Source organism: Aythya ferina, assembly GCF_964211825.1.
Source record: "Aythya ferina genome assembly, chromosome: W".
Taxonomy (NCBI): Eukaryota; Metazoa; Chordata; class Aves; order Anseriformes; family Anatidae; genus Aythya; species Aythya ferina.
The window spans coordinates 6,455,234-6,482,004 of record NC_140313.1 but is presented as its reverse complement, the minus strand read 5'-3'; the positions used below and the strand labels follow the sequence as shown (position 1 = coordinate 6,482,004).

General features: G+C 44.9%; 2 long non-coding RNA genes across 4 annotated transcripts in view; both read left to right on the top strand.

The window, feature by feature from the left end:
- LOC311426372 overlaps positions 1-26,771 on the top strand; it is a 265,382-nt gene that overhangs the window by 218,083 nt on the left and 20,528 nt on the right. The gene's annotated exons all lie outside the window — the stretch shown is intronic.
- LOC311426375 lies at positions 1,463-3,914 on the top strand. Its single transcript, XR_014686683.1, has 3 exons — positions 1,463-1,634; positions 2,520-2,626; positions 3,523-3,914. It is a non-coding gene; the product is annotated as an uncharacterized lncRNA (long non-coding RNA).

Genomic DNA, 26,771 nt, shown 5'->3' with positions numbered 1-26,771 from the left:
CTGGTTGGATAGCTTTTGTGACATAGGTTTGGCACGTGGCTGGGGTGTTTTTTCATGCCTTGTGGTAGTACGGTCCAATGATATCGGTCCATAGGCTCCTTCCTATTGATCTTTGGTAATGAAAAGGCAAAACGAGGAGAGTCATCAGGATGCAAAGGAATTGTGAAAAAACAGTCTTTCAAGTCCATAACAACGATGTCCCAATTACAGAGTATCATTGTAGGTGAGGGTAATCCTGGCTGCAAGGAGCCCATGTCCTCGATCACTGCGTTGATTCGTCGCAAATCATGCAGTAATCTCCATTTCCTGCACTTCTTCTTGATGACAAACACTGGTGAATTCCATGGGCTGTTTGTTGGAACAATATGTCCTTGCTGGAGTTGTTCTTGAACCAACTCCTGCAATGCCGCAATCTTATCTCTTGTAAGCGGCCACTGATCCACCCGTATTGGTGATTCCCTTTTCCATGTGAGACAGAGTGTCGGTCGCTCATCAATGGCCGCTACTGAAAATTTTCAGGAGAGGAGATGGTGAATTTACATTGTCCCATCACATCTCGCCCCATCGGGCTGATGGGGATATTAGTAATGTAAGGGTGTACTGTGCACGTAGTATCTTCTTGGGTTTTTATAGTAAGCGTCGTGGCACTCTGAAAGGTGCTTGACATTCCTCCCACTCCAACCAATCCACCTGAGGGAGTTGTCATGGGCCAAGCAGAGGGCCAGTCTTTAATGGCAATTACAGTAACGTCCGCTCTAGTGTCCGCCAGCATCTTGCATTGACTGGAGGGTGGGTGCTCAGAATTATTCCAAAGGGTAACAGTAAGCATTGGCTGATGCTGGGCTATGTCGGCGGCCCAAAACATCTCGGGGAACCTGGTTGACCCGAAACCTGCTGCTCCCCTGATAGCATCCACAGCCTTTGGTACTACTGCTCGAAAAAGAATCAATTGAGCAATTCTAGTTCCCTTTGGTATTGACAATGGTGGAGACGGTGTCCAAGCCATAGCTTGGATTTGTCCATTACAGTCGGCATCAATTATCCCCGGCAAAACAAACAATCCGGTCAAAGTTGTACTTGATCGTCCTAGCAGCAATGCACTACAGCCATTCCCAATTGGTCCTTTGACATTCAATGGAATTTTATGAACGTGAGTACCCCACAAAGTGGCGTCTGTTACTGTAGAGACATCCACTCCGGCACTCCCTCTGGTTCTTGCTGAGCGGGTGTCCACGGTGGTAACCGTGGCAACGCGGCAGCAGATGGCGCTGGACCCTGCGTCAGCATTGCATTTGGAGCCCTCCCTTGTGGGAGGTTCCTCCTTTAACCGGGAGGCGGGGGTACTTGTGTCGTCGTGCGGCCCCGCCCCGCGCTCCTCCTCCCGTTTCCCTGCCGCGGCGACAGAGGCTGTCTTTCCGCGTTGTATTTAGAGCGGCACTGGCTCGCCCAGTAGCGTCCCCTCCCACATCCGGGATACAAAGTGGGCGGGACTGGAGGCGAGCTGCCCGCCCCCGCCCCCACCTGGGGCATGCAGAGACTAGGTGGTTCGGGTCTCTACACCGACTGCGTTTTATCTCCCCTGGGGGTCCTGACTGATGGTTAGTGCTGTTGCAAAAGCGGACGCCAGCGATTCGGTATGATGTTCGATACAACCCACTTGGTTACACGCCTCTATCATCTGAACTATTGTTGCATTCACGGGCAGAGTCTGTAGCACCTTTTTACAGTCGGTGTTTGCGTTTTCTACCGCTAGCCTTTGTAGCAAGGCGTCTTTTGCTTCCCGATTGTCAATCTGCTTATCTAGTGCATCGCGAAGCCGATCGATAAACTGCGTGTATGGTTCAGACACCCCTTGCTGGACCTTTGTAAAGGGCTGCGCGGGCTTCCTTGTCTTTGGAGTTCTCTGGGATTCTTAACATTGCCTGGAGGGCTAGGGTTGCAGTCAGCCAGAGAATGCCTGAATCTAGATTCGCCTGAAGGTGTGGATCCGCCATCGGGTCTGTACCCATCAATTGAGGTATACCGACTCTGAAAAGTGGATTCCCCCGGTTGTCTTTCTAAATTTTGGAGTGCTGAGTGTTCGCACAATTCTCTCCATTTCTGTTCCCATAATAACTTCTGTGTCAGAGTTAATATCATCGTTGCTACTTGTCGTATGTCAAAGAGAGTTAAAAGCTGTCCTGTCATGACATTCTCCAGCAGGGACTGCGTAAATGGGGCCAATAACCCATAAGTGGTCACTGTCTTACGTAGTTCTTTAATAAGGTCCCGATGGAAGGGTTGCCAGTCATTTTGCCCACAATCCTGAACTTGGACTGGAAAAGCGAGTTTTCCCCCCCCCCCCCCCCCGCCTTTATTGCTTCTCTCTGAAGTTGTTTCCAATGATCTCAGGGGTCAAAGGGACCCCCCACGGGCAGCGCCGTTGGCCCTGTGGGTGGTGGCACTGACGGCCGCTGAGACACTGCCCCCGCCTCTGTTCCCAGGTCTAACACTTTAAACAACTGTTGTTTGATTTGTAGGTACTCTCCAGAGCAGCTCACAGGACAAAGAATTAGCGTGTTCTCATATGGCTCTGGTTTTGCTGCTACACTGTATTCCATCAGAGTTACACAGGATGCCACTCCTGGTGAGTGAAAGGAAAATATTCTAATCAACTCCTTTGCACAGCTAGCCTCTAAATGCTTTGTTACATTGAAACATGGGATTAGAAATTAGAGAGTGATTGATTAAGAATGAATATGTAGGCAACAGTCATTGCTTAATATGTGCTACATTTGCGATGTGCCTGTGCTGCACTTAGGCTTCCAGATAACAGGAGCCCCTGGGACCCCAAGAACCAGATCAAACCAACCTTATGGTTCGGACTGTGACCAAGGGCTCAGAGAGCATGCGCAAGGAGACAAGGTGAAAAGTTCAACCTTGGGGATGAAGACATCTTACTTCATCCTCACAACCCTCAGTGCCCACCACCAGAAGGCACTGCGCAAGCACAGAGGGGAGGAGTTTATGGAAATTACTTCTTGGAACTAATTTTAATACTAAGCGGGGACGGGTTATGAATATGTATAGGCATACTGGGAAACCTCATGCATATGTAAACCTTTACTGCATATAACCAAAGCAAATTGCCGTGTTAGGGGCACACGACTTTGGTGGGACTACCCCCCGTGCCGCCCAGTGCTGTATAAACATACCTACTTTACAATCTTACTGATTGTGGAGTCAGCTCTCCATGAGTCAACATTACCTACCAGCCTATGTAAACCTGTAGAACAGTGCTTAATGACAGTAAAGTTAAAGACCATTCCAGCTCCAGGGAATGGTTTAAGTGTCTCCTTGTGCAAATAGATAATATTTTTTTAAATGCTACAAGTGTTTTGCTCAAGTAATTGGGAATATTTGTAACTAACCAGAAGTTTAATTTCTATAACACAAAATATTTTGAACGGTCTTGAAATGTTAACATGCTAGTGTGCAGCTCTCAGTACTTGTGCTACCTTACATGATGGGTTGATGTTTTAGGTTCTGCATTGGACAAAATAACTGCCAGCCTTTCTGATCTTAAAGCAAGACTTGACTCAAGAAAACGTATTGCACCTGATGTCTTTGATGAAAACATGAAGATTAGACAGGAAACATATCATTTAATAAATATAAATCATTCCTAATCCTACAGTAAAATATTTATTACTTAATTTGTATGAATTTAATTAAATGATTTGGGTGTAGAATGAAGAGAATGTCCAACTCTTTCTACTTCTGTATAGCTTGTAAAGTGTTTTTCTATACCTTGTATTCATTGGCCTGATGTGGCTGAAATGAAAATGCAGACTTGGTTTTCCTGTCTTACCACTTCCAAACTGCAATGTGTGAAAGGCCTGTGTTGTATAAAACTCTCACCAGGAACCAACTAACAGTATGTTACTGGCTTTTTTTAAAAACAGCCAACTATATTCCACAGTGTTCAGTAGATCTCTTTGAGGGAATATGGTACCTTGTGCGTGTGGATGAAAAATACAGAAGAACTTATGCATGACACCCACTCATGGGTGATGGACTCCTGGAGGCAGGAGTTGAAGTTATCCACCCAGGCATTGTTTGTGAGGTGAACACTGTGCACTCTTTAAAAGTTTTATATCAAAGTTGGAATAATTTATGTTTGTCTTAGCATGTGCATGTCTGTTAAAAGAGGAAAGGGTTTAACGAGTTACTTCAATGCTTTGTTAAAATATGTAACATACAAATCAGAAGTTTGAAAAAAATTGAACATTGGATTTTTAAAAGTACATTTCATCATAACAAGAACAAAGCAAGAAACAGGACAAGGGAGAATGGGCTGAAGTTGCACCAGGGGAGGTTTAGGCTGGATATTAGGAAGAACTTTACTGAAAGGGTTGTTAGGCATTGGAATGGGCTGCCCAGGGAAGTGGTTGAGTCACCATCCCTGGAGGTCTTTAAAAGACGTTTAGATGTAGAGCTTAGGGATATGGTTTAGTGGAGGACTTGTTAGTGTTAGGTCAGAGGTTGGACTCGATGATCTTGAGGTCTCTTCCAACCTAGACAATTCTGTGATTCTGTGATCTTGTTTTTTTCCCAAATATTTTTGAGATCAGCCTCAATTCACCCCGTTTGGCCTACATATATACAGCAACTGGCATTAATTATAGTTCAACCCCCCTCCTTGCAAGGCTAGTAATAAATCCAGTACCATTAGATTCTGGAATACTATCTTTGACAGACTTTAAAAGACGTTTAGATGTAGAGCTTAGGGATATGGTTTAGTGGAGGACTTGTTAGTGTTAGGTTAGAGGTTGGACTAGATGATCTTGGAGGTCTCTTTCAACCTAGATGATTCTGTGATTCACATAATCAGTTTGCATGAAGCATAACTGATTTGAATGACTTAAGACCAAGCCATCCAGTTCAGACACCCCTTGCTGGACCTTTGTAAAGGGCTGCGCGGGCTTCCCGGTCTCTGGAATTCACAGAATCATCTAGGTTGGAAGGGACCTCCAAGATCACCGAGTCCAACCTCTGACCTAACACTAACAAGTCCTCCACTAAACCATATCCCTAAGCTCTACATCTAAATGTCTTGTAAAGACCTCCAGGGATGTTGACTGAACCACTTCCCTGGGCAGCCCATTCCAATGCCTCACAACCCTCACAGTAAAGAAGTTCTTCCTAATATCCAGCCTAAAACTCCCCTGGAGCAACTTTAGCCCATTCCCCCTCTGTCGTGGTTCCGCTCGAGTGGGCAGCCGAGCTCCACCACAGCCGCTCTCTCACTCCCCCTCCTCAAAGAGGAATGGGGAGAAAATATGTGAAAAGGGCTCAAGGATTGAGATAAGGACGAGAAAATCACGCAATAATTATTGTAACGGGCAAAACAGACTCGGCATAAGGAGATAGTAAGATTTATTGCCTACAACTAACAAGCGAGAGAAGTGAGAAAACAAAGGAAAAAAAAAACCAAAAGCACCTTCCCCCCCATCCACCCTTTTCCACCTCCTCCCCCTGAGCGGCGCAGGGGAACGGGGAATGGGGGTTATGGTCAGTCTACAGCACTTCTTCTCTGCCGCTCCTTCTCGGTCACTCTTGTCCCCTGTGCTGTGGGGTCCCACCCACGGGATGCAGTCCTTGATGAACTGATCCGGCGTGGGCTTCCCACAGGCAGCAGCTCTTCCAGAACTGCTCCAGATATGGGTCCGTGCCACGGGGTCCATCCCTCAGGAGAAAACTGCTCCAACCTGGCTCCCCTACGGGCAGCAGCTCCTGCCAGATCACCTGCTCCTGCGTGGGCTCCTCTCCACGGGCTACAGGTCCGGTCCGGAATCTGCTCCGGCAGGGGTCTTCCACAGGCGGCAGCCTCCGTCGGTGCAGGGCCACCTGCTCCACTGTGGTCTCCTCCACGGGCTGCAGCGTGGAACCCTGCTCCACCGTGATACTCCATGGGCTGCAGGGGGACATCCTGCTTCACCATGGTCCTCACCACAGGCCGCAGGGGACTTCTGCTCCGGCGCCTGGAGCACCTCTCCCCCTCCTTCTACACTGACCTTGGTGCAAGGCTGTTCTCTCACTCCCTTGACTCTCCCGGCTGCTGTCTGGCGCAGCGTTTTTTCCCTGTCTTAAATATGCTCTCACAGAGGCGCAAAACAACATCGCTTATTGGCTCGGATCTGGAAAACAATGGGGCCCTTCCCAAACATGGGGCAGCTTCTAGATCTTTCTCACAGAGACCACCCCTATGGCTCCCTGCTACCAAAACCTTGCCACGTAAACCCACTACACCCTCGTTCTGTCGCCAGGCATGTAGGAGAAAAGAGCAACCCCCACCTTGCTACAGCATCCTTTAAGGTAACTGTAGAGAGCGATTAAGTCGCACCTGAGCCTCCTCTTTTCCAGGCTGAACAAGCCCAGCTCGCTCAGCCGCTCCTTGTAAGACTTGTTCTCCAGACCCCTCACCAGCTTCGTCACCCTTCTCTGGACTCGCTCGAGCACCTTCATGTCCTTCTTGTAGCAAGGGGCACAAAACTGAACACAGTACTCGAGGTGCGGCCTCACCAGAGCCGAGTACAGGGGGACGATCACTTCCCTAGACCTGCTGGCCACACTGCTTCTTATACAAGCCAGGATGCTGTTGGCCTTCTTGGCCACCTGAGCACACTGCTGGATCATATTCAGCCGACTACCAACCAATACTCCCAGGTCCTTCTCTGCCAGGCAGCTTTCTAACTACTCATCTCCCAGCCTGTAGCTCTGCTTGGGGTTGTTGCGCCCCAGGTGCAGGACCCGGCACTTGGCCTTTTGAACTTCATACAGTTGGCCTAAGCCCATCGGTCCAGCCTATCCAGATCCTCCTGCAGAGCCTTCCTACTGTTATATATGGAGTGGTAATTCATGTCGAGAAAATGGTTGATATTAATAAAGAAGGGGGAGATTTGGGAGTGTGGCCATGGGGGTCAGAAAGCCCCGTGGTTGAGATAACATTAGGCTCTTAACCATGAGGCCATCAGGAATATAAAAGAGTTTAGAGGGAACAAAGAAGGGTGATTCAGGAGACTCCATGCAGTCTTGGGTTGCTTGTTCTCCAGCTGGTTTCTTGTTCTCCAGCCATTAAGACATGGAAGCTTCTGTGTGTTTGCTGTTGTTGTTATATTCAAAGTTGTTTGACCAATTGTGGTGTAATTGCCTGAGGTAACTAGGAAAATAATACTTAAAGAAAATGTACAGCACTGAAGAGGTTTTCAGGGCCGGGCATAGCTGCATTCTCTGAGCGTTCCCTAGACTTCCAACCTTAGATGCTATCACGCTGTGCTAGCTCTAAGGAACAGTATGGAGCGTAGCATGGAGTGGAGACAACACGGCTAGGCTCTGTAACCAGGTGGGGACTCTATTCTTCTTGTGCACACCGAGACCGATAAGCTGCACTTTTTGCTACCCTGAGCCAAGGACTTCTCATGTTTTGACAAATGCTGTACCCTAGTATTATAAATGAAGTCTCAACTCAATCTGAATTTAGTAATATTTATACTTGTAAAAGGTATATATGGTATAAAAGATATAAAAGGTATAAAAGGCAAGTAAATGGCGCTGGGTGTGCGGGGAGTCTACGCTCCACCAACAAGCACACACGAACATCAAACATTCTAAATATACAGAACATTGCTTTACATACTAAACCCAAGATACATACATACAATCAGGAAAGAACAATCCTTTAATTTCCATGACTTACTAAACTCGAGTACGCCTATACATATGTACAATCAGAAAAGGTAACAAACAATCCTTTAAGTTCCATGACTTAACAGTCTCCATTTCCATTCCTTTGAACAATATGTCTCGCTTTAAGTTGTCAAGCAACTCAGTCTTCAGGCGTTATGTATCCCATTCTTCCCATATTGAAGGAAAGTATATCCATCTCCTTTTCAAGGCCAATGAGGCCTGGGTCAAAAGGCACGTCCAGGTCAGCAGGGGGCATAACAGCAAAAGACTTCGATGGCTGTAGCAGCAGAGGGGCTCTCAATTGAGTCTCAATCATCAATTTGGCCAATTGGTGTTTGTCTGATTCATTCTCTCGACTTGTCCAGAACTTTGAGGATGCCATGGCGTATGATATTGCCATTTAATGCCCAGGGCCACAGTCAAAGCCTTTAAAACCTTTGAAGTAAAGTGTGTCCTCTGATCAGAATCAATGCTCCTGATTAAACCAAAGCGAGGAGTAACATTCTCCAACAGGTTTTTAGCTACCACTGCAGTGGTGGCTCGTGCTGCAGGATAAGCCTCTACCCAATGTGTTAGTTGATCCACGATCACCAACAGATATTTATATCTTCCTACTTTTGGTAGTTCAGTAAAGTCCACCTGTATTCTCTCAAATGGTCGATATGCAATTCTTCTTCCTCCAGCAGGTGCTTGCCTAATCGCCTTCTTATTTACCTTTTGACATGTTAAGCATCCTTGGACGGTTTGTTTGGCTATCTCATATATTCCTACACACCCATAAAATCTTAGAAATTGATCACTCAATGCTTTTGTTCCCCAGTGGGTTTGTAGGTGTAGCCGTAAAAGTAGACGCCTAGTTTGTTCCTTTGGCAGTATTTCTCTTCCATCAGGCAGAATCCATTTTCCTTCTTTCAGTTCTGCTCCTATGGTCTTTATAATTTTTATTTCTGCTTTTGTATACTTTTTCTCTTGTGTCCCTTTTCCGTTATCCGTTTCTTGTAGGGTTAGGACTACATCATGCTTCCTAAGAGCTGCTTCCCTAGCTTCTCTATCCGCTAGGTTATTCCCTCTTATGTGGAAGCCAGTTCCCTTTTGATGTCCTCTGACATGTACCACAGCAATCTCCCTAGGTCCTCTCAATGCCTGCAATATTTGAGTAACTAAAGTTTGGTGAATCAGCCCTTTTCCCTGTGTGCCTATGAGTCCCCTTTCTTCCCAAATTTTCCCAAATGTGTGGACTATTCCATAAGCATATTTAGAGTCTGTATAAATAGTGCCACTTTTTCCTTTCAATAGTTCTAGGGCTCGTAATAATGCATAAAGTTCACATGCTTGAGCGGACCAGGCAGCGCTGAGTGGTCCTGATTCTATTAGGACCATATCCCCATTTACGATGGCATACCCTGATCTTCTTTTTCCATCTACTACTTTGGATGATCCATCAATAAATAATTTTTCCCCTGTTTCTAATTCTGTCTCCTCGAGATCAGGTCGGATTTTGGTTTGCAATTCAATCACTTCCACGCAGTTATGTTGTAGTTCTGTTAGGGGTTCCCCATATAGAAATTGTGCAAGGCTCTGTGCAGCAGTTACTTTTAGTTCTAAATCAGGGGAGTTGATCAGGGTGGCCTCATACTTCAGCATCCTACTATCAGTTAACCATTTTTCAGCCTTTTGCTGGAGTACTCCCCTAACATTATGTGGAGTATATATCTTCAGAGGTGCCCTAAATGTGACTTTTCTAGCTTCCTCATTCAGTAAGGCAGTAGCCACAATTGCCTGTAAGCACACTGGCCACCCCCTACTCACAGGGTCTAATAGTTTGGAACAATATCCCACAGGTTTCTTGATTCCTGCTCATTCTTGAGTTAGTACTCCATATGCAGTTTGGTTAGAAACATTTACAAATAAATAAAAGGATCTTTCTAAATCTGGGAGGCTCAGCACTGGAGCTTCTATTAACGTTTTCTTGATCAACCTCAACTTTTCCTCATCTTCCTCGTTCCACTTAATTTTTTCTCCAGTCAATTTTTCATATAAAAACTGCCTTTTCACTAAACCCTTCAATCCAGGGTCTACAATATCCCAAGAGGCCGAGCAGTTGCCTCACTTCCTTCTTCGTTTTGGGTGATGATAGGACTAAAATCCCAGATACCCTGTCAGGATCCAGTTTTTTCTTTCCTTGGCTAAGCCAATGTCCTAAGTACCTTACTTCCTTTTCCACGAATTGTAATTTAGATTTTGAGACCTTCAATCCTTTTTTCCCTAAGAAATTAAGTAATTCAATAGTGGTTCTCCGTGTCTCTTTTTCAGTCTCCCCAGCTATTAATAGGTCATCCACATATTGCAACAATTTCACTTCCCCCTTTACCTCAAAAAGTTGTAATAATTTTTCTAAGGTTTGGCCAAATTAATTTGGGGATTCAGTAAATCCCTGAGGAAGTACAGTCCATCTAAGCTGTTGTCACCTTCCTGTTTCGAGGTCTTCCCATTCAAAGGCGAAGTAATTCCAAGACCCTTCACTTAATGGGCAGGCCCAGAAAGCATCCTTCAAATCTATTACACTATACCATTTATGCTGAGGTGTTAGGTGGTTTAATAAAGTATATGGGTTAGCCACCACTGGAAATTTGGTTATGGTTTGCTGATTCACAGCCCTAAGATCCTGAACCAACCTATATGATCCATCAGCCTTTTTTACTGGCAAAATGAGGGTATTATCTGGGGACATACATGGTTACAGCATCCCCTTTTGGAGCAACCTGTCTATAACTGGTTTGAGTCCTCTTTTCCCCTCCAATGGGATAGGATATTGCCTAATCCTTATTGGCTGTTGTGGATCCACTATTTCTACTACCAAGGGTTCCATATCTAATTTTCCTGAATCTCCCTCTTGATACCATACCTGTGGGTCTATTTCTCCCTCATCTTCTTGTGTTAGGGTATATAGCTGAATTTTTATTTCTCCCCCATGGCTCTTGATTTCCAACCCTAATCTTATTATTAAGTCCCTTCCTAATAGATTGTACTCATCCTCAGGCACCTTGTATCATTATGGTCCTAAGATCCCTCATATTTTGCCTCCCCTGAGCAGCCTGATGATCCCAGTTAGGGTTGGTATTTGGCCATTTCACATCCCCTGGAGGACCTCCCTGATTTTGTCTTTCCCACAGTTTCATTCCTGCTTGCCTGATCATTCCTCTTTCTTCTGTAGTGAAGAGGATTCCTAATATGGACTGCATTTCTTCCCAGGTATACGTGTTCGGACCTAGGAACTGGTCCAATCTTTCGGCAACTCCTAAAGGGTCATCTAAAAGGCTTCCCATTTCCTTCTTAAAATTTCTTACATCTGATGTGTTCAAAGGAACCACTACAAACCCTATTCCCCCCTGGTTCCCCCCAAGGGGTACCTCCCTCAAAGGGTAAAGGCCTCCTAAATTGTCAGTCCGGCCTCGTGTTTCACTTTCCTCCCTTTCTGTGGCTCTTATCTTACTTCTAGTCCTTCGTGCAGGAGGAGAGGGAGAGAGAACAGGGGCCATGGGCAATCAACTTTCAAAATGTGGCAGTTCTGGTTGCCATGAATAGGGAGGGGATATATTATCCAGAGGTTCCCATTCTTCCTTTCCCCTGTCAGTTCTTGTATTTAAAGCAAATATTTGTTTTGGGGGAAATGAGTTTGAGGTTCCAACCCATAGAGCCACGTAATCACTTTCTTCTTGGTTAAAAGGCTCCTTAGAATTAACATAGCAGTTTAATGCCTGACATACCCAATCCTCAAAGGATCCAAAAACTGGCCAAAAAACATGTGGCCTTAAAGGTCATACAAAATTGAGCCATTTTCTCTTTATTTTTTCCTTTCCTCGATTCCCAAACATCCCAGTACTTTAACATTATCCCTAATGGGCTTTCTGGTGGAATGTCTGGGCTCTCTGAGTCTCCCAGGTCAGAGAATCTACTTTCCCCCAGACCCATCCTGGAACCTTCAAATAACTTCCGAATCCCTGGAACCCTTAAAGAGGTTCCGAATCCCTGGAATCCTCTAAGAGGTTCCGAATCCCTGGCCGAATCCCTGGAAGCTTAAAATAAGTTCCGAATCCCTGGAAACCTTAAAGAGGTCCCGAATCCCTGGCTGTGTTTGTGTAGAGGTGTCTTGCAAGTGGTTAACCACCCATGAATTCCTAGACCAATTGCTTCGGTCCTTCACCGGCCGAGTCCCTCGCATAAGATCGGAACCACGGTTAGAAGACCTCCGCACTCGCTTCAGAACTAAGTTCTGTCTCAGTCACACCCTTACACACAGTCACACAGCCGAATCCCACCCAACCGAACCATATACTCACAAATCCTCTTCGTTCAGGTCTTCGCACACAAGATTACGGGTCACTGACGGAGAGCTCTTTTTTTTTTTCTTTTTTCTTTTTTTCTTTTTTTTTTTTTTTACTTGCCTTTTATGTTCGAAATCTTGTTGAACTCTAGCACCGCTATCAGCAAGGGCCACTAGGTGGGGCGCCTCCCTTTACCGGTTGCAGATCCAAAGTCCAAGAAGATCACGTCGGGGTCACCAATTTGTTATAAATGAAGTCTCAACTCAATCTGAATTTAGTAACATAAAAGAATATTTATAAAAGGGAAGTAAACAGCGCTGGGTGCACGGGGAGTCTATGCTCTACCAACACGCACACCCAACCGTCGAACTTTCCAAATACATATAGGACATTGCTGTTACATATTTACAAGAAACCCGAGTACACCTATACATATGTATATACTATTCCCGCTTCATACTATAATTCTCTTTGTGGTGGTCGTTGTGGGTGAAAGCCTCACGGTTTCCCCATCACCATGAGCAACCTTTTGTTCCAGACTGCAGGAGCAGCTTCGACTGTCTCCCTCTTCTGCACATGCTCTGCCCACCACAAGGTTCCCAAAAGCAACAAAACGTGATTGCTTTTCCCGCGTTTCGTTAACCCTTGAAACCACACTAATAATATTATTATCATATAACATTAAACAATAAATGTTAACAGTTCTAACCAGCAACCCCCCCAGCAACTTCCGTGTCTTAACAGAGGGGAAAACAAGCAACCCCAGACGGCAGGGCGTTGCCTCAATCACCCTTCTTTGTTTCCTCTAAACTCTTTGCATTCCTGATGACCTCATCGTTAAGAGTCTGATGTTATCACCAACCACGAGGCTTTCCGACCCCCATGGCCACACTCCCACATCTCCCCCTTCTTTATTAATATCAACCATTTTCTCGACACGAATTACTACTCCATATATAACAATCCCTCCTCTTCTTTTGAATATCATTAATTCGTGTCTTGTTTTTGTGAGAAACACTCCATAGCCAATAACTTAGGCTCAGGCGAGGATCTCAGTGAAGTAGTAATTTATTCGCGATTGCAATGGCGGGCGCCCCACAAGCAGGAGAGAGCGCCTCTACAAGTTCCAAAACACAGTTTATATACTTTTTGATGACAAGACCCTCCCTTGTTTCCCCACTGAGTGAGTAATCCAGGTTCACAATCTATCTGATACTTCACAAACAATGCATGGCCTTCAGTTGCTGGCCTGTTAAATTTCAAATTTCTTTTGACATTTTTACTGCTTGAAGTGGTAATGTTTCTTCACTTACCTGACTTGACTTGACACCATGATTTTCACCTAATTGTCCTAAGGAGTCTGGTTGTCTGCATTTTACAAGGTCGCCTGCTAAGCTTCATTCCCTCCTTCTAAACAATGTAACTCTGCAAAAACAACATTTCTATTCCCACAATTTCCCCCCCTTTTTTTTTTCTTTTATAAACTGTTGATTTTTGCAAAAGAATTATTATTATTATTATTATTTTATTTATTTATTTTATTTATTTATTTATGGTGTAATTTGGTAAATATCTTCCTCTTCTTCACTTTCTTTTCTCTCCATTTCCTCTAATATCATCATTTTATCTGAGTAGGGTGGTGGATCCATGGTCATTTGTTTCAGTAACGCGGTTTCAATTAACCGCTGGACAAGTCCCCTTACACAGGGGATAATGCAACAGCCAATAGCTGTCAAAACTCCTGCTACTACAATCAAGGATGTAAATATGGACATTACCATCCCTTTCCATTTACCGAACCAAGATTCCAACCATCCTGTGATGGAAGTGTCCGCTCCCGAATTTTCTGCTAATTCATTGGCAAGGGTGGTAAGCCCTTGCAATGTTCTTGTTACTGTGCCATCCGGGGCCGTATTGTTAGGGATGAAAGTACAACAACGGTTGCCCAGCATCACGCATACACCACCCTTCTCTGCGAGCATCATATCTAATGCTATCCTGTTTTCCCAAGCCATTTTGCTGGTGGCATCTAGTTGTTTAGCGATTCCTCTTATTGCATCCTTGGTATAATTGATGAATCTCTGCTGATTATAATAGAAATAATTAATCCAATCCACATTTTTATTGATTGTTACCCACCAGAACAGTGACTCAAACCCTGCAGCAATTTGATTCCTAGCTTTATGTTCATCCGGAACTCCTCTAGGTACCCCAATAGAATCTATGTATACTCTATCATCAAATGATATTCCTAAGCCTCTTTTACTTCTTCTGGGTATTTGTGATGTTTCTCTTTCAAATGCCAGGGTGAAGGGTATAGCTAATTGAACAAGTGCACAAGTGCCTCCCCAATTAGATGGTAGGGTGGACCGTAAGATCTTCCCTCCACAGTACCACCAGAGATCTGCCCTGGGGATCTCAAGTCTCGAGTAATTTCCCATCAAGTCCTTGGTAGCATTCAAGGTCTTCGTGCACAAGGCAAATTCTCCCAGATGCTGGGTAGCACTCACACCCTGCCGTGAGAGGCAGGCTGTATGGTTACCTATGGCTGTGGAGAATACAGGGGGAGCTCTGATATTGCTATTATGCAAGGAAGGGAATAGCAAAGAGAGAGACTTACAGGCCTCATTTCCCCAGGCAGTCTTTTCTTGGTACAGTGCAATCATACATCGCATCCCTTGGGAGTCTTCGGTCCACCCCAATGGGAAGGGCACTATCTGGGCAATCGGTCGTCCTGAGGCACAAGCATAGCAATCGCTATGGTTGAGACTCTGGACAGTATATCTGACCCATTCTATCCAGGCATTCACATCTCCATACCCTGTTTCAATCTCAAATGTTTGTCTAAGATCTTTTATTTCTTTAACTGTGACAACTGCCTTATTTTGAAGAGATTCTCCTGTTTTCTCTCCTGCTTTCTCCTTGAGTTTCTCCTTGAGTTTCTCTCTTTCTATGATGGCAGGAGAGAGTCGTTCCCTTACAGCTATTCTCAGTCTAGCTGTTGGGTCTCGTCCAGTTACATCTGTTCCAAGACCATAAGTACGGTTTGTAAGGTAGTCAGCCCGATTAACTGTTATAATTATTGGATTACATTGTAGATGCTGACAGTTGGGCTGAACCATTCCTTTAAATATGTTAATTTGTTCTTTTAATCTCATAAAGTAGATAGACGTGGGTGTATATGACCATCCTTTATGATTGGTCGTCCACCACACATCAGCCCAATCCGAACAAGGGGGTCCTTCAAACATGTTGCCTGTCCTAGGTTCAGGGAAGAGATATTTGTGTTCTTTGCTCAATCGTCGTTGAGCATTTAAATCTCCACAAGTTAACACCTCACAAGCATCAAATGTAATAGATTGTGGTGCATAACTCTCTGTCACATTCACCCATAATTTGACAGGATACCCTGTCTTTGCTATCATCTGGTCAAATCTTTTCCAAGTTTCCACTTGACCAAGGCCTCCTCTGAGGCTTATAGTTACCAGAAACAAAATTAATAATTGATTTTTCCTTATCATCATTTTTAAATCTTAGGCTTCCAAATAATTATTAATACACAACAAAACAAACAAACAAAAATAAAATAAAAAAAAATAGGATGTACTATAATAAACTCCTCTTGGGAGCAATTCAATTTGTTATAGGTCTGTCCTTTTTAGTTACCTGTGAAAATAAAGGGTTAGTTTACAACTATAAGCTTTTATCCTACTCAGAGTCTATTACGGGATTTTTCTTTTTGATTTTAACTTTCAACAAGTCTTCTGTAGGAACAACTTCCCAAGTGCTAGGGTTGGTAGATACTTTCACTTGAGTATAATGAGTCCAACCTTTTTCCGCAGTTCTTACGGCTGTTTCAGTGGTTAGCAGTACTTGGAATGGTCCTTCCCATTCAGGCTGAAGTTTTGATTCTCTCCAGGTGCGTATCAGGACCCAATCTCCTGCATGGAATGAATGTACTGGGAATTCCAAAGGTGGAGTTTGAGCCAACAGTCCACGAACCCTGAGAGATGCTAAGGAAGAAGATAATCCAAGTATATAATTTTTGAGAAAAATATCTTTAGTTTCAAAAATAGGTATCTCACCGTTTCTACCCAGGTACAGCAGTCCAAACAACATCTCATATGGTGAAACTCCTACATCTTTTCTAGAAGCAGTTCGAATTCTGAGAAGTGCTAAAGGTAAACACTTTGTCCAGGGAAGCTTAGTCTCTAAAACAAGCTTTGACAGATGTTTCTTTAATGTTTGATTCATTCGCTCCACTTTCCCTGATGAGGAAGGATGCCATGGAGTATGAAATTCCCATTTTATTCCCAAGGCTCCCATTAATCCTTGTAAAATAGATGAAGTGAAATGACTTCCTTGATCTGAATCTATATTTTCAACAATCCCATATCTAGGGATTATTTGTTCCAGGATTACCTTTATCACCACACTAGCTGTTGCTGATGCTGAAGGAAAAGCTTCTACCCATCCTGACAAATGGTCAATCAACACCAGCAAGTACTTAAATCTGCCTACTTTAGGTAATTCAGTAAAATCTATTTGGATGCTCTGAAAAGGTCGAAGCCCTGGGTCCCGTCCGCCCAGGGGTTGTTTCCGTAGAGCCTTCCTATTCACTCGTTGGCATGTTATGCAACTATTACATACTTGTTTAGCTACAGTATACATGCCTATACATATGTATTTCCTTAATACAGCGTCACACATTGCCTGGACTCCCCAGTGACTTCCTTGGTGTAGAACAGCTAAAATTTCTCTCATTATCTGTTTGTTTACCATTTCTCTCCCATCAGGGAGAGTCCACCACCCTTCGGACTCTTTTGCTCCTAATTCCCTAAAGGCTTCTATTTCCTTTTTGCTGAATATTTGCTTTTCAGGTGGAGGTTTTATTTCAGGTACAAGAAGCAGCTTTGCTTCTACTTCCAATTGCAAAGCTGCTTCTTTAGCCTTTTCATCTGCAATCCTATTTCCCCATTCAACTAGGGAGTTTCCTTTTTGATGTCCTTTCACATGCACCACAGCAACCTCCTCTGGTAGTAACAGACTTTCCAAAATCTGTCTAATTAATTCTTCATGGACTAATTCCTTTCCCTTGCTGTTTACTAAGCCCCTTTCTTCCCATATTTTTCCAAATGTATGTACCACCCCATATGCATATCGTGAGTCAGTATATATAGTTCCCTGTTTCCGTCTTAATAATTTTAATGCTTGATTTAATGCATATAATTCACAGGTTTGAGCTGACCAATTGCTAGGCAGTTTTCCCATTTCTTCGACATTCCCATCTGTTCCTTCAATGATGGCATAACCATTACATCTCTTTCCTTGTACCACCTTAGAAGATCCATCTATAAACAATATTTCCCCTTCCTCTAAGGGCACCTCTTGTAAATCTAATCTTACCTTCGTCTGGTAATTTAATAAATCTAAGCAGTTATGTTCTATATTTATTGGATCCTCAATTCCCTTTGACAAGAAGGAGGCAGGATTCAAAACAGATTCTGTAGTTATAGTTAAATCATCCTTTTCAATTAGTATAGCTTCATATTTTAGTATTCTGGAGTCTGTCAGCCACCTTCCTGCTTTCTGAGTGAGAATAGCCTTCACTTGGTGAGGGGTAACAACAATCAATTGTCCTCCAAAGGTTAATTTCCTGCTCTCTTCCACTAATAAGGCAGTTGCTGCTACTGCCTGAATGCATTCTGGCCATCCCTGGGATACAGGGTCTAACAATTTAGACAAATACGCTACAGGTTTATTTTTATCTCCCCATTCTTGGGTTAACACCCCCAAAGCAGCACCCTCACTTACAGTTATAAAAAGATAAAATGATTTCTTTAGGGCAGGAAGAGCTAAGACTGGTGCTGTAATAAGGTCTTTTTTTTAATTTTTCCATTACTTCTTCTTCCTCTTTAGTCCAGTTCAGTATATTAGGTTCTTCCTCCAATAATTTGAGATATAATTTCTTTGTTTTCTGTGCATATGCTTCTATCCACAGTCTGCAATATCCAATTAAACCCAAAAATTTTCTCAACTCTTTCTTTGTTTTGGGGAGAGGAAGTCGCACAATTCCCTGAATCCTCTCAGGGTTTATTCTCTGTCTGCCCTCAGAGACTAAATGTCCCAAATACTTAACTTCTTTTTCTACATACTGTAATTTATCTTTAGATACCCTTAGCCCGTGTTCTCCTAAAAAATTCAGAAGTTTATTGGTGGCTTCTTTTACCTCTGATCTTTCTTCCCCAAATACCAATAAATCATCTACATACTGTAACAACGTCACCCCTTCTGGAATATGAAATGTTTCTAAAATCTTTTCCAATTCTTGCCCAAATAAATTGGGAGATTCAGTAAATCCCTGAGGCAGAACAGTCCATCTATATTGCTGTTTGCGACCTGTCTCAGGGTCTTCCCATTCAAATGCAAAAATATCTCGACTTCCAGGATCTAATGGGCATGCCCAAAAGGCATCCTTTAAATCTATAACACTGAACCATTTGTGCTCATAAGGGATTTTACTCATCAGGGTATAAGGGTTAGGAACCACAGGGTGGCGCTTCCGTGTTATCTCGTTAACTTTTCTAAGGTCTTGTACTAATCGGTATGAACCATCTGGCTTTCATACTGGTAAAATTGGAGTGTTATATGGTGACATACAAGGCTCCAAAAGACCATTTTTAACTAAAGTTTGCACTATAGGTTTCAGGCCCATTTTTCCTTCATAAGAGATAGGATACTGTCGCTGTCTAACTATTCCGCTCCCTTCTTGAACAGTTATCTTTAAGGGAGTTATGTTAAGCCCTCCTCGATTTCCTTCCCTTACACATGGGATTTATTTCTTTTTCATCATTTTCTGTTAATAATTTCATTGCGACTGTTATTCCTTTTTCACAGGTCTTCAATTGTAATCCCAATTTAACTATTAAATCTCTCCCTAATAAATTGGTCCCTGCTTCAGGTACATATAACAGTTGCCCAGTGACGGTTTTAGTTTCCCAAGATAATTCAGTGGTTTCAAAAAGTGGCACTACCATACCAAATCCTTCTACCCCTGTTACTCGTAGAGTATTATTAGTTAAATTGAGTCCCGAAATTTTATAAGCTAAAGAGGATCTGGCTGCTCCTGTATCTACTAAAAATACAACCTCTTCTTTATTAGGTCCCACTTCTAAATTTATCAAGGGCTCTGGGTGGGACCACTGTTCAAAGAGCCCCTGACCCCCCTATTCAGAGTTTATGATGGTAAACAATCTTTCTTCCCTTTTCCATTCAGGACATTCTCGTTTAAAATGTCCTGTTTTCCCACATTTCACAGAATCACAGAATTTTCTAGGTTGGAAGAGACCTCAAGGTCATCGAGTCCAACCTCCAACCTAACGCTAACAGCCCTCCACTAAACCATATCCCTAAGCTCTACATCTAAGCGTCTTTTGAAGACTTCCAGGGATGGTGACTCCACCACTTCCCTGGGCAGCCTGTTCCAATGCCTCACAACCCTTTCTGTAAAGAAGTTCTTCCTAACATCTAACCTAAAACTCCCCTGGCTCAACTTAAGCCCATTCCCCCTCGTCCTGTCACCAGGCACGTGGGAGAACAGGCCAACCCCCACCTCTCTACAGCCTCCTTTAAGGTATCTGTAAAGAGCAATAAGGTCGCCCCTGAGCCTCCTCTTCTCCAGGCTGAACAAGCCCAGCTCCCTCAGCCGCTCCTCGTAGGACTTGTTCTCCAGGCCCCTCACCAGCTTCGTCGCCCTTCTCTGCACCCGCTCAAGCACCTTCATGTCCTTCTTGTAGCGAGGGGCCCAAAACTGAACACAGTACTCGAGGTGCGGCCTCACCAGAGCTGAGTACAGGGGGACGATCACCTCCCTAGCCCTGCTGGTCACGCTGTTCCTAATACAAGCCAGGATGCCGTTGGCCTTCTTGGCCACCTGAGCACACTGCTGGCTCATATTCAGCCGACTGTCCACCATCACTCCCAGGTCCATCTCTGCCTGGCAGCTTTCCAACCATTCCTCTCCCAGCCTGTAGCTCTGCTTGGGGTTATTGCGCCCCAGGTGCAGGACCCGGCACTTGGCCTTGTTAAACTTCATGCAGTTGACCTCAGCCCATCGGTCCAGCCTATCCAGATCCTCCTGCAGAGCTTTCCTACCCTCAAGCAGATCGACACACGCACCTAACTTGGTGTCATCTGCGAACTTACTGAGGGTGCACTCGATGCCCTCGTCCAGATCATCGATGAAGATATTAAAGAGGACCGGCCCCAGCACCGAGCCCTGGGGGACGCCACTAGTGACTGGCCTCCAACTGGACTTGGCTCCATTCACCACGACTCTTTGGGCCCGGCTATCCAGCCAGTTTCTAACCCAACGAAGCGTGCGCCAGTCCAAGCCAAGAGCAGCCAGTTTCTTGAGGAGAATGCTGTGGGAGACGGTGTCAAAAGCCTTGCTGAAGTCAAGGTAGACCACATCCACAGCCTTTCCCTCATCCACCCAGCGCGTCACTCTGTCATAGAAGGAGATCAGGTTCGTCAGGCATGACCTGCCTTTCATAAAGCCATGCTGACTGGGCCTGATCGCCTGCTTCCCCTTCAAGTGCTGCATGATGACTCTCAGGAGGATCTGCTCCATGAGCTTTCCTGGCACTGAGGTCAAACTGACAGGCCTGTAGTTTCCTGGGTCTGCCCTCCGGCCCTTCTTGTAGATGGGCGTCACGTTTGCTAGCCGCCAGTCAATTGGGACCTCCCCCGATAGCCAGGACTGTTGATAAATGATGGACAGTGGCTTGGCCAGCTCCTCTGCCAGTTCCCTCAGTACCCTTGGGTGGATCCCATCTGGCCCCATCGACTTGTGCACATCCAAGTGCCGTAGTAGGTCACCAACCAGTTCTTCATGGATAGTGAGGGCCACATCCTGCTCCCCATCCCCTTCCACCAGCTCAGGGTACTGGGTATCCAGAGAACATCCGGTATTGCCGCTAAAGACTGAGGCAAAGAAGGCATTGAGCACCTCCGCCTTTTCCTCATCTCTTGTAACTAAGTTTCCCCCCGCATCCAGTAAAGGATGGAGATTCTCCTTAGTCCTCCTTTTTGTGTTGATGTATTTATAGAAACGTTTTTTGTTATCTTTAACGGCAGTAGCCAGATTGAGCTCCAGATGAGCTTTGGCCTTCCTAATTTTGTCCCTGCACAGCCTCGCTACTTCTTTAAAGTCCTCCTTAGTGGCCTGCCCACTTTTCCAAAGCTTATAAACCCTCTTTTTCCTCCTAAGATCAAGCCACAATTCTCTGTTGAGCCAGGCCGGTCTTCTTCCCCGCCAGCTCGTCTTTGGGCACGTGGGAACAGACCGTTCCTGCGCCATTAAGACTTCCCTCTTGAAGAGCGCCCAGCCTTCCTGGACCCCTCTGCCCTTCAGAACCGCCTCCCAAGGGACTCCACCAACCAATGTCCTGAGCAGCTCAAAGTCAGCCCTCCGAAAGTCCAATACAGCGGTTTTACTGGTCCCCTTCCTGGCCTCGCCAAGAATAGTGAACTCCACCATTGCGTGGTCACTCTGCCCTAGACAGCTCCCGACGATCACGTCCTCCACCAGTCCTTCTCTGTTTGTGAAGAGAAGGTCTAGCGGGGCACCTCCCCTGGTAGGCTCACTAACCAGCTGTGTCAGGAAGCTATCTTCCACGCTCTCCAGAAACCTCCTAGACTGCTTTCTCAGGGCTGTGTTGTGCACAATTTATAACATCTTCCCTGTAGCTGCCGTGACTGAGGAGGCAGTGGCTACTTTGACCTCACATTCCTGTTTCCTTTTACTTCCTGATTCCATCCCAAACCTTGTTTTTCTTGAAACCCGTTTTCCCATCGGTTCCTCATTCTCTGCCCCACCACTTGATTCACTGTGGAGACCATCATTTTCGTCTTTTGTTTCTGCTTTTCATCTTCCCTTCTGATATACACTTTCTGCACTTCCCTCAAAAGTCTTTCTAACGGCTGTTCATTCCATCCCTCCAATTTCTGAAGTTTCCTTTGTATGTCCGGCCATGCTTTCATTACAAAATTAATCTTCAAAAGATCCTGCGCTACAGGGTCATCAGGATTCATTCCTGAATACCTTCACATCCTATCCCTGAGCCTTTCCAAGAAATCACTTGGGGTTTCATCTTTATTCTGCTGAACCTCAAATGCTTTAACAAAATTCTGAGACTTAGGTACTGCTTCTCTAATTCCTCTAATTACCAGTTCTCTCAAGTCTCTCATATTAGCCCTATCCTGTATATTATTGTTGTCCCAATTGGGGTCCACATTTGGAAACTTTTGTTCTGCTGGAATCACTCCATCTCCTGGAGGATGATCCTTTTCCCATTCCCGCATTGCTGCCCTTCTGATCATTCCTCGTTCTTCCCCTGAGAATAGCAGATTCAGAATTGCCATAATTTCTCCCCAGCAATATAGATTGGGTCCCAAAAACTGATCTAACTGTTCTGCTAATCCAATGGGATCCTCAATCAGAGATTTAATTTCCTTTTTAAAATTTCACACTTCTCCGCTAGAAAGGGGGGCATTTACATATCCTATTTGTCTAGGTCCCAGCGGCACTTCATGGAGAGGATACATAGCAGCTTCATTAGTGTTAGTAGTATTAGCACCAGGGAGTGGAAAATTCTCAAGGTCTTTTTTGCATTGTTCCAAATCTTTTACAAGTCTGGGGTACCCCCTGTTCCCAGAGTTAATGTCATTTACAGTTCCTGTTTCTTCTCTTAGAGAAGGTGTTACAGTGACTGCTGCTGTTGCTGCAGCCTGGGGGTTATAAGGAGGAGGTAAGTTATCCAAAAGGTCCCATTTATCACTTGTCCCTTCCCCTTTCTTTTCTTCTTTTTTCTGATTTTTGCTTAAAATCAAATTAGATCCTTGTATCCAACAAGCTGCATACTCCGATTCTTCTTCCAAAAATGGAAATTTGTTATTAACATACAAGTTTAAGGCCTGACATACCCAATCTTTGTCAGACCCTTATTTTGGCCAAAATACTGCAGTTCCTTTAATTGGTTCTTTTGTCCAGACTGATACACAATATTTAACCATCTTCTTCCTATCTTTCTCCTTAGTTTTGGGGTTATTTTTCCAATTTCTCAGCATCCTTCCTAAAGGACAGTCGGTAGGCACTCCCCCAGGGATATCTCCCTGTCCCCTGGAACTCATATTTTCCCATTTTTCCTAACCCTCGCCAGTATGTGCTACAGAATTTTCCCTTCTGCAGTGTACCACACACCAACGTACTGAAAAATGGGGGTGTACCGCCAAGCACTTCCCCGTGCAAGCGTTACCGCACACCTGAGTTTACCAGATTCCCTGGTGTACTTCCAAGCACTTCCCCATCCAAGGATTACCGTACACCAGATTCTCCTGGTGTAGTGCCAGCACTTCCCCGTGCAAGGGCTTACCATACACCAGATCACCCGACCCCCAAGGCAATACTTAATATTTCTTACCTTGGTCTGTGCACAGAGTTACCGGATCGATTCTTAAAAACCCGGAGTGCCTACCTTCTTCCTTTCCCCACTACTTCATGCATCCTGCCTCTTTAACCAGTCTCGGGCCCTCTGTCAGCTTTCCGCAGAACCGCCACCGTGGATGCACAGGACCGCTGAAATCAGCGGGGCATGCCTTCCTGCTGCTGCGGCGGTGGGGCTCCCCAGTAGGTGACTGGATCCCGGACGAGCCCCCAAATTGTGAGAAACACTCCGTAGCCAATAACTTAGGCTCAGGCGAGGATCTCAGTGAAGTAGTAATTTATTCGCGATTGCAATGGCGGGCGCCCCACAAGCAGGAGAGAGCACCTCTACAAGTTCCAAAACACAGTTTATATACTTTTTGATGGCAGGACCCTCCCTTGTTTCCCCACTGAGTGAGTAATCCAGGTTCACAATCTATCTGATACTTCACAAACAATGCATGGCCTTCAGTTGCCGGCCTGTTAAATTTCAAATTTCTTTTGACATTTTTACTGCTTGAAGTGGTAATGTTTCTTCACTTATCTGACTTGACTTGACACCATGATTTTCACCTAATTGTCCTAAGGAGTCTGGTTGTCTGCATTTTACAAGGTCGCCTGCTAAGCTTCATTCCCTCCTTCTAAACAATGTAACTCTGCAAAAACAACATTTCTATTCCCACAGTTTTCAAATTTGGCAAAGGCCAATTGAACCACAAGAGAATGTTTTCACAATATTCTCTGCAAGATTTATAAACAAGTTTTTAGCAATGGTTGGAATCCCATATCTAGTACATTTCACCCAACTCATTATTCCACAGGATGTATAATACTCGTCACCAGCAGCATCACATACATCAAATTCAATTGACCAAAGTAGATAACCAATCCTCTATGTATATTTCCCACCTATTATTTTGATTGCTACAATTAGCATCCAACAGGGGTAGCTATGCCCTGATATACTTCAAGTTCCTGTTACATGTCCCTTTTCACCTAACCCATCCAGGAACCTTCAAATAAGTTCCGAATCCCTGGAACCCTTACAGAGGTTCCGAATCCCTGGAACCCTCCAAGAGGTTCCAAAACCCTGGCTGTGCCTGTGTCAAGAGGTGTCTTGCAAGTGGTTAACCCACCCATGAATTCTTAGCTTCAGAACTTAATTCTGTCTCAGTTACACCCCTACACACAGTCACAAAACCGAATTCCACCCAACCGAACGGTATCTTCATTCGGGTCTTGCGCGCAGAATGACGGGTCACAAAATAAGAGCTCTTGGTTCTTTACTTGCCTCTTATGTTCGAAATCTTGTTGGACTCTAGCACCACTATCGGCAAGGGCCACTATATGGAGCGCCTCCCTTTACCGGTCTGTGGTGGTTTTACCGTGCTGGGCAGCTAAACCCCACAACCGCTCTCTCACTCCCCCTCCTTTAGATGAGGAGGGGGAGAAGTAAAGCAAAGAACAACTCACGGGTTGAGATAAGGATAATTTAATTAAAGGGAAATAATTATAATAATTAAATAAAGACTACCATGAACTAAACAATTTAACTAAGGGGAAATAAAAGGGAAAGGGGAAAAAAGGGAGGAAAACAAACAAACAAAATAAATGAAAGCTATATGGAAGTGCAGAGGAAAGAAATTACTCTCTACTTCCCACAAATGAGCGATGATTGACCACGTCCTTGAAGCAAGGCCTCAACGCACGCAGCCGGTGTTCGAGAGGAGGACCGACGTCTTCTCAACGAGAGCCCACCCCTCCCCTCTTCTTCCTGTTTCCACCTTTTATTGCTGAGTGTGACACCACATGGTATGGAATATCCCTTTGATTGGTTTAGGTCAGCTGCCCTAGTGATGTTTCTCTCCTCACTTTTTTGCCCACCCCCTAGGAGGGTTAGAGAAAGGCCCAATGCTGTGCCACTGCTGCTCAGCAGTAGACACAACACTGGTGTGATAACACTGCTGTTCCAGCTACAAGTACAGAGTACGGCACTGTATGGGCTGCTGCCGGGAAAGTTAACATTCCAGCCAGACCCAGTACAACCTCCACCCCTTATTCCATAACATTTGTGTCACACTCAGATCCCCATACTTTAGCATACAAGCATTCTCATCATTATCCCTTGTCCTTTAACAGGACAAGGATTTAACAGGACAGGATCAATAGGCAGGTGTATCTTTTCATTCCATAGGTCTTTCTTGGAAAATGTTCATAAGAACTGTTGATGATTAGGTCTTCATCTGCCAAAGTGGCCACTCAAGGCAGGCGGAGTTGGATGTCTGGACACCAGCACCAGCTTAGTTCAAGTCCTTGTTGCACTGCCCGGCTCCTTGCAAAGTTGACCTGTCGTTGATCCTACAGCATCTTCCTACAACATATAACTTAGATTATAGATTAGTTTTCTCTCAATGTCAAATCTCCTTGAGGCACACACTTGATATCCCCATTCTTTTGCATGACCCACCAGGTATACCCTGGTCCTTGGGCGAAGACAATCCCACGAGTGGGTTTGCCTTTTCCCGAGGCAGGAGCAACCCACACTGCCTTCCCCATCCACCTTCCTATATGCACTACGGGAACTTTAGCTCCTTTCACAGTGTGTAGGGGTTTTGTTTCGGCAGAACCAGCACGGCTGTCAGACCCCCTATTGTTAACTAGCCAAGTGGCCTCTGGTAGATTTGTGTCCCATTGTTTCCATGTCCCAGCACCTAATGCTCTTAACATAGTCTTTAACAGTCCATTGTACCTCTCAACCTTCCCAGAGGCTTGTGGGTGATAAGGGATGTGGTACACCCACTCAATACCATGCCTCTTTGCCCAGGAGGTAACAAGATTGTTTCGGAAATGACTCCCATCGTCAGACTCAATTCTCTCTGGTGTACCATGACGCCACAATACTTGTCTTTCCAGGCCCAAGATAGTGTTTCGGGCCGTGGCATGGTTTACAGGGTATGTTTCCAGCCACCCAGTAGTTGCTTCTACCATGGTGAGTATGTACCGTTTGCCTTGGCGGGTTTTTGGGAGTGGTCCGATATAGTCAATTTGCCAGGCCTCACCATATTGAAACCCTAGCCATCTCCCCCTGTTCCAGGGAGATTTTACCTTCATGGCTTTCTTGATTGCAGCACAGGTCTCACACTCATGGGTAACCTGTGTGATGGCCTCAATGGTCAAGTCCACCCCTCGATCACGAGCCCATCTGTAAGTGGCAACCCTCCCTAGATGTCCTG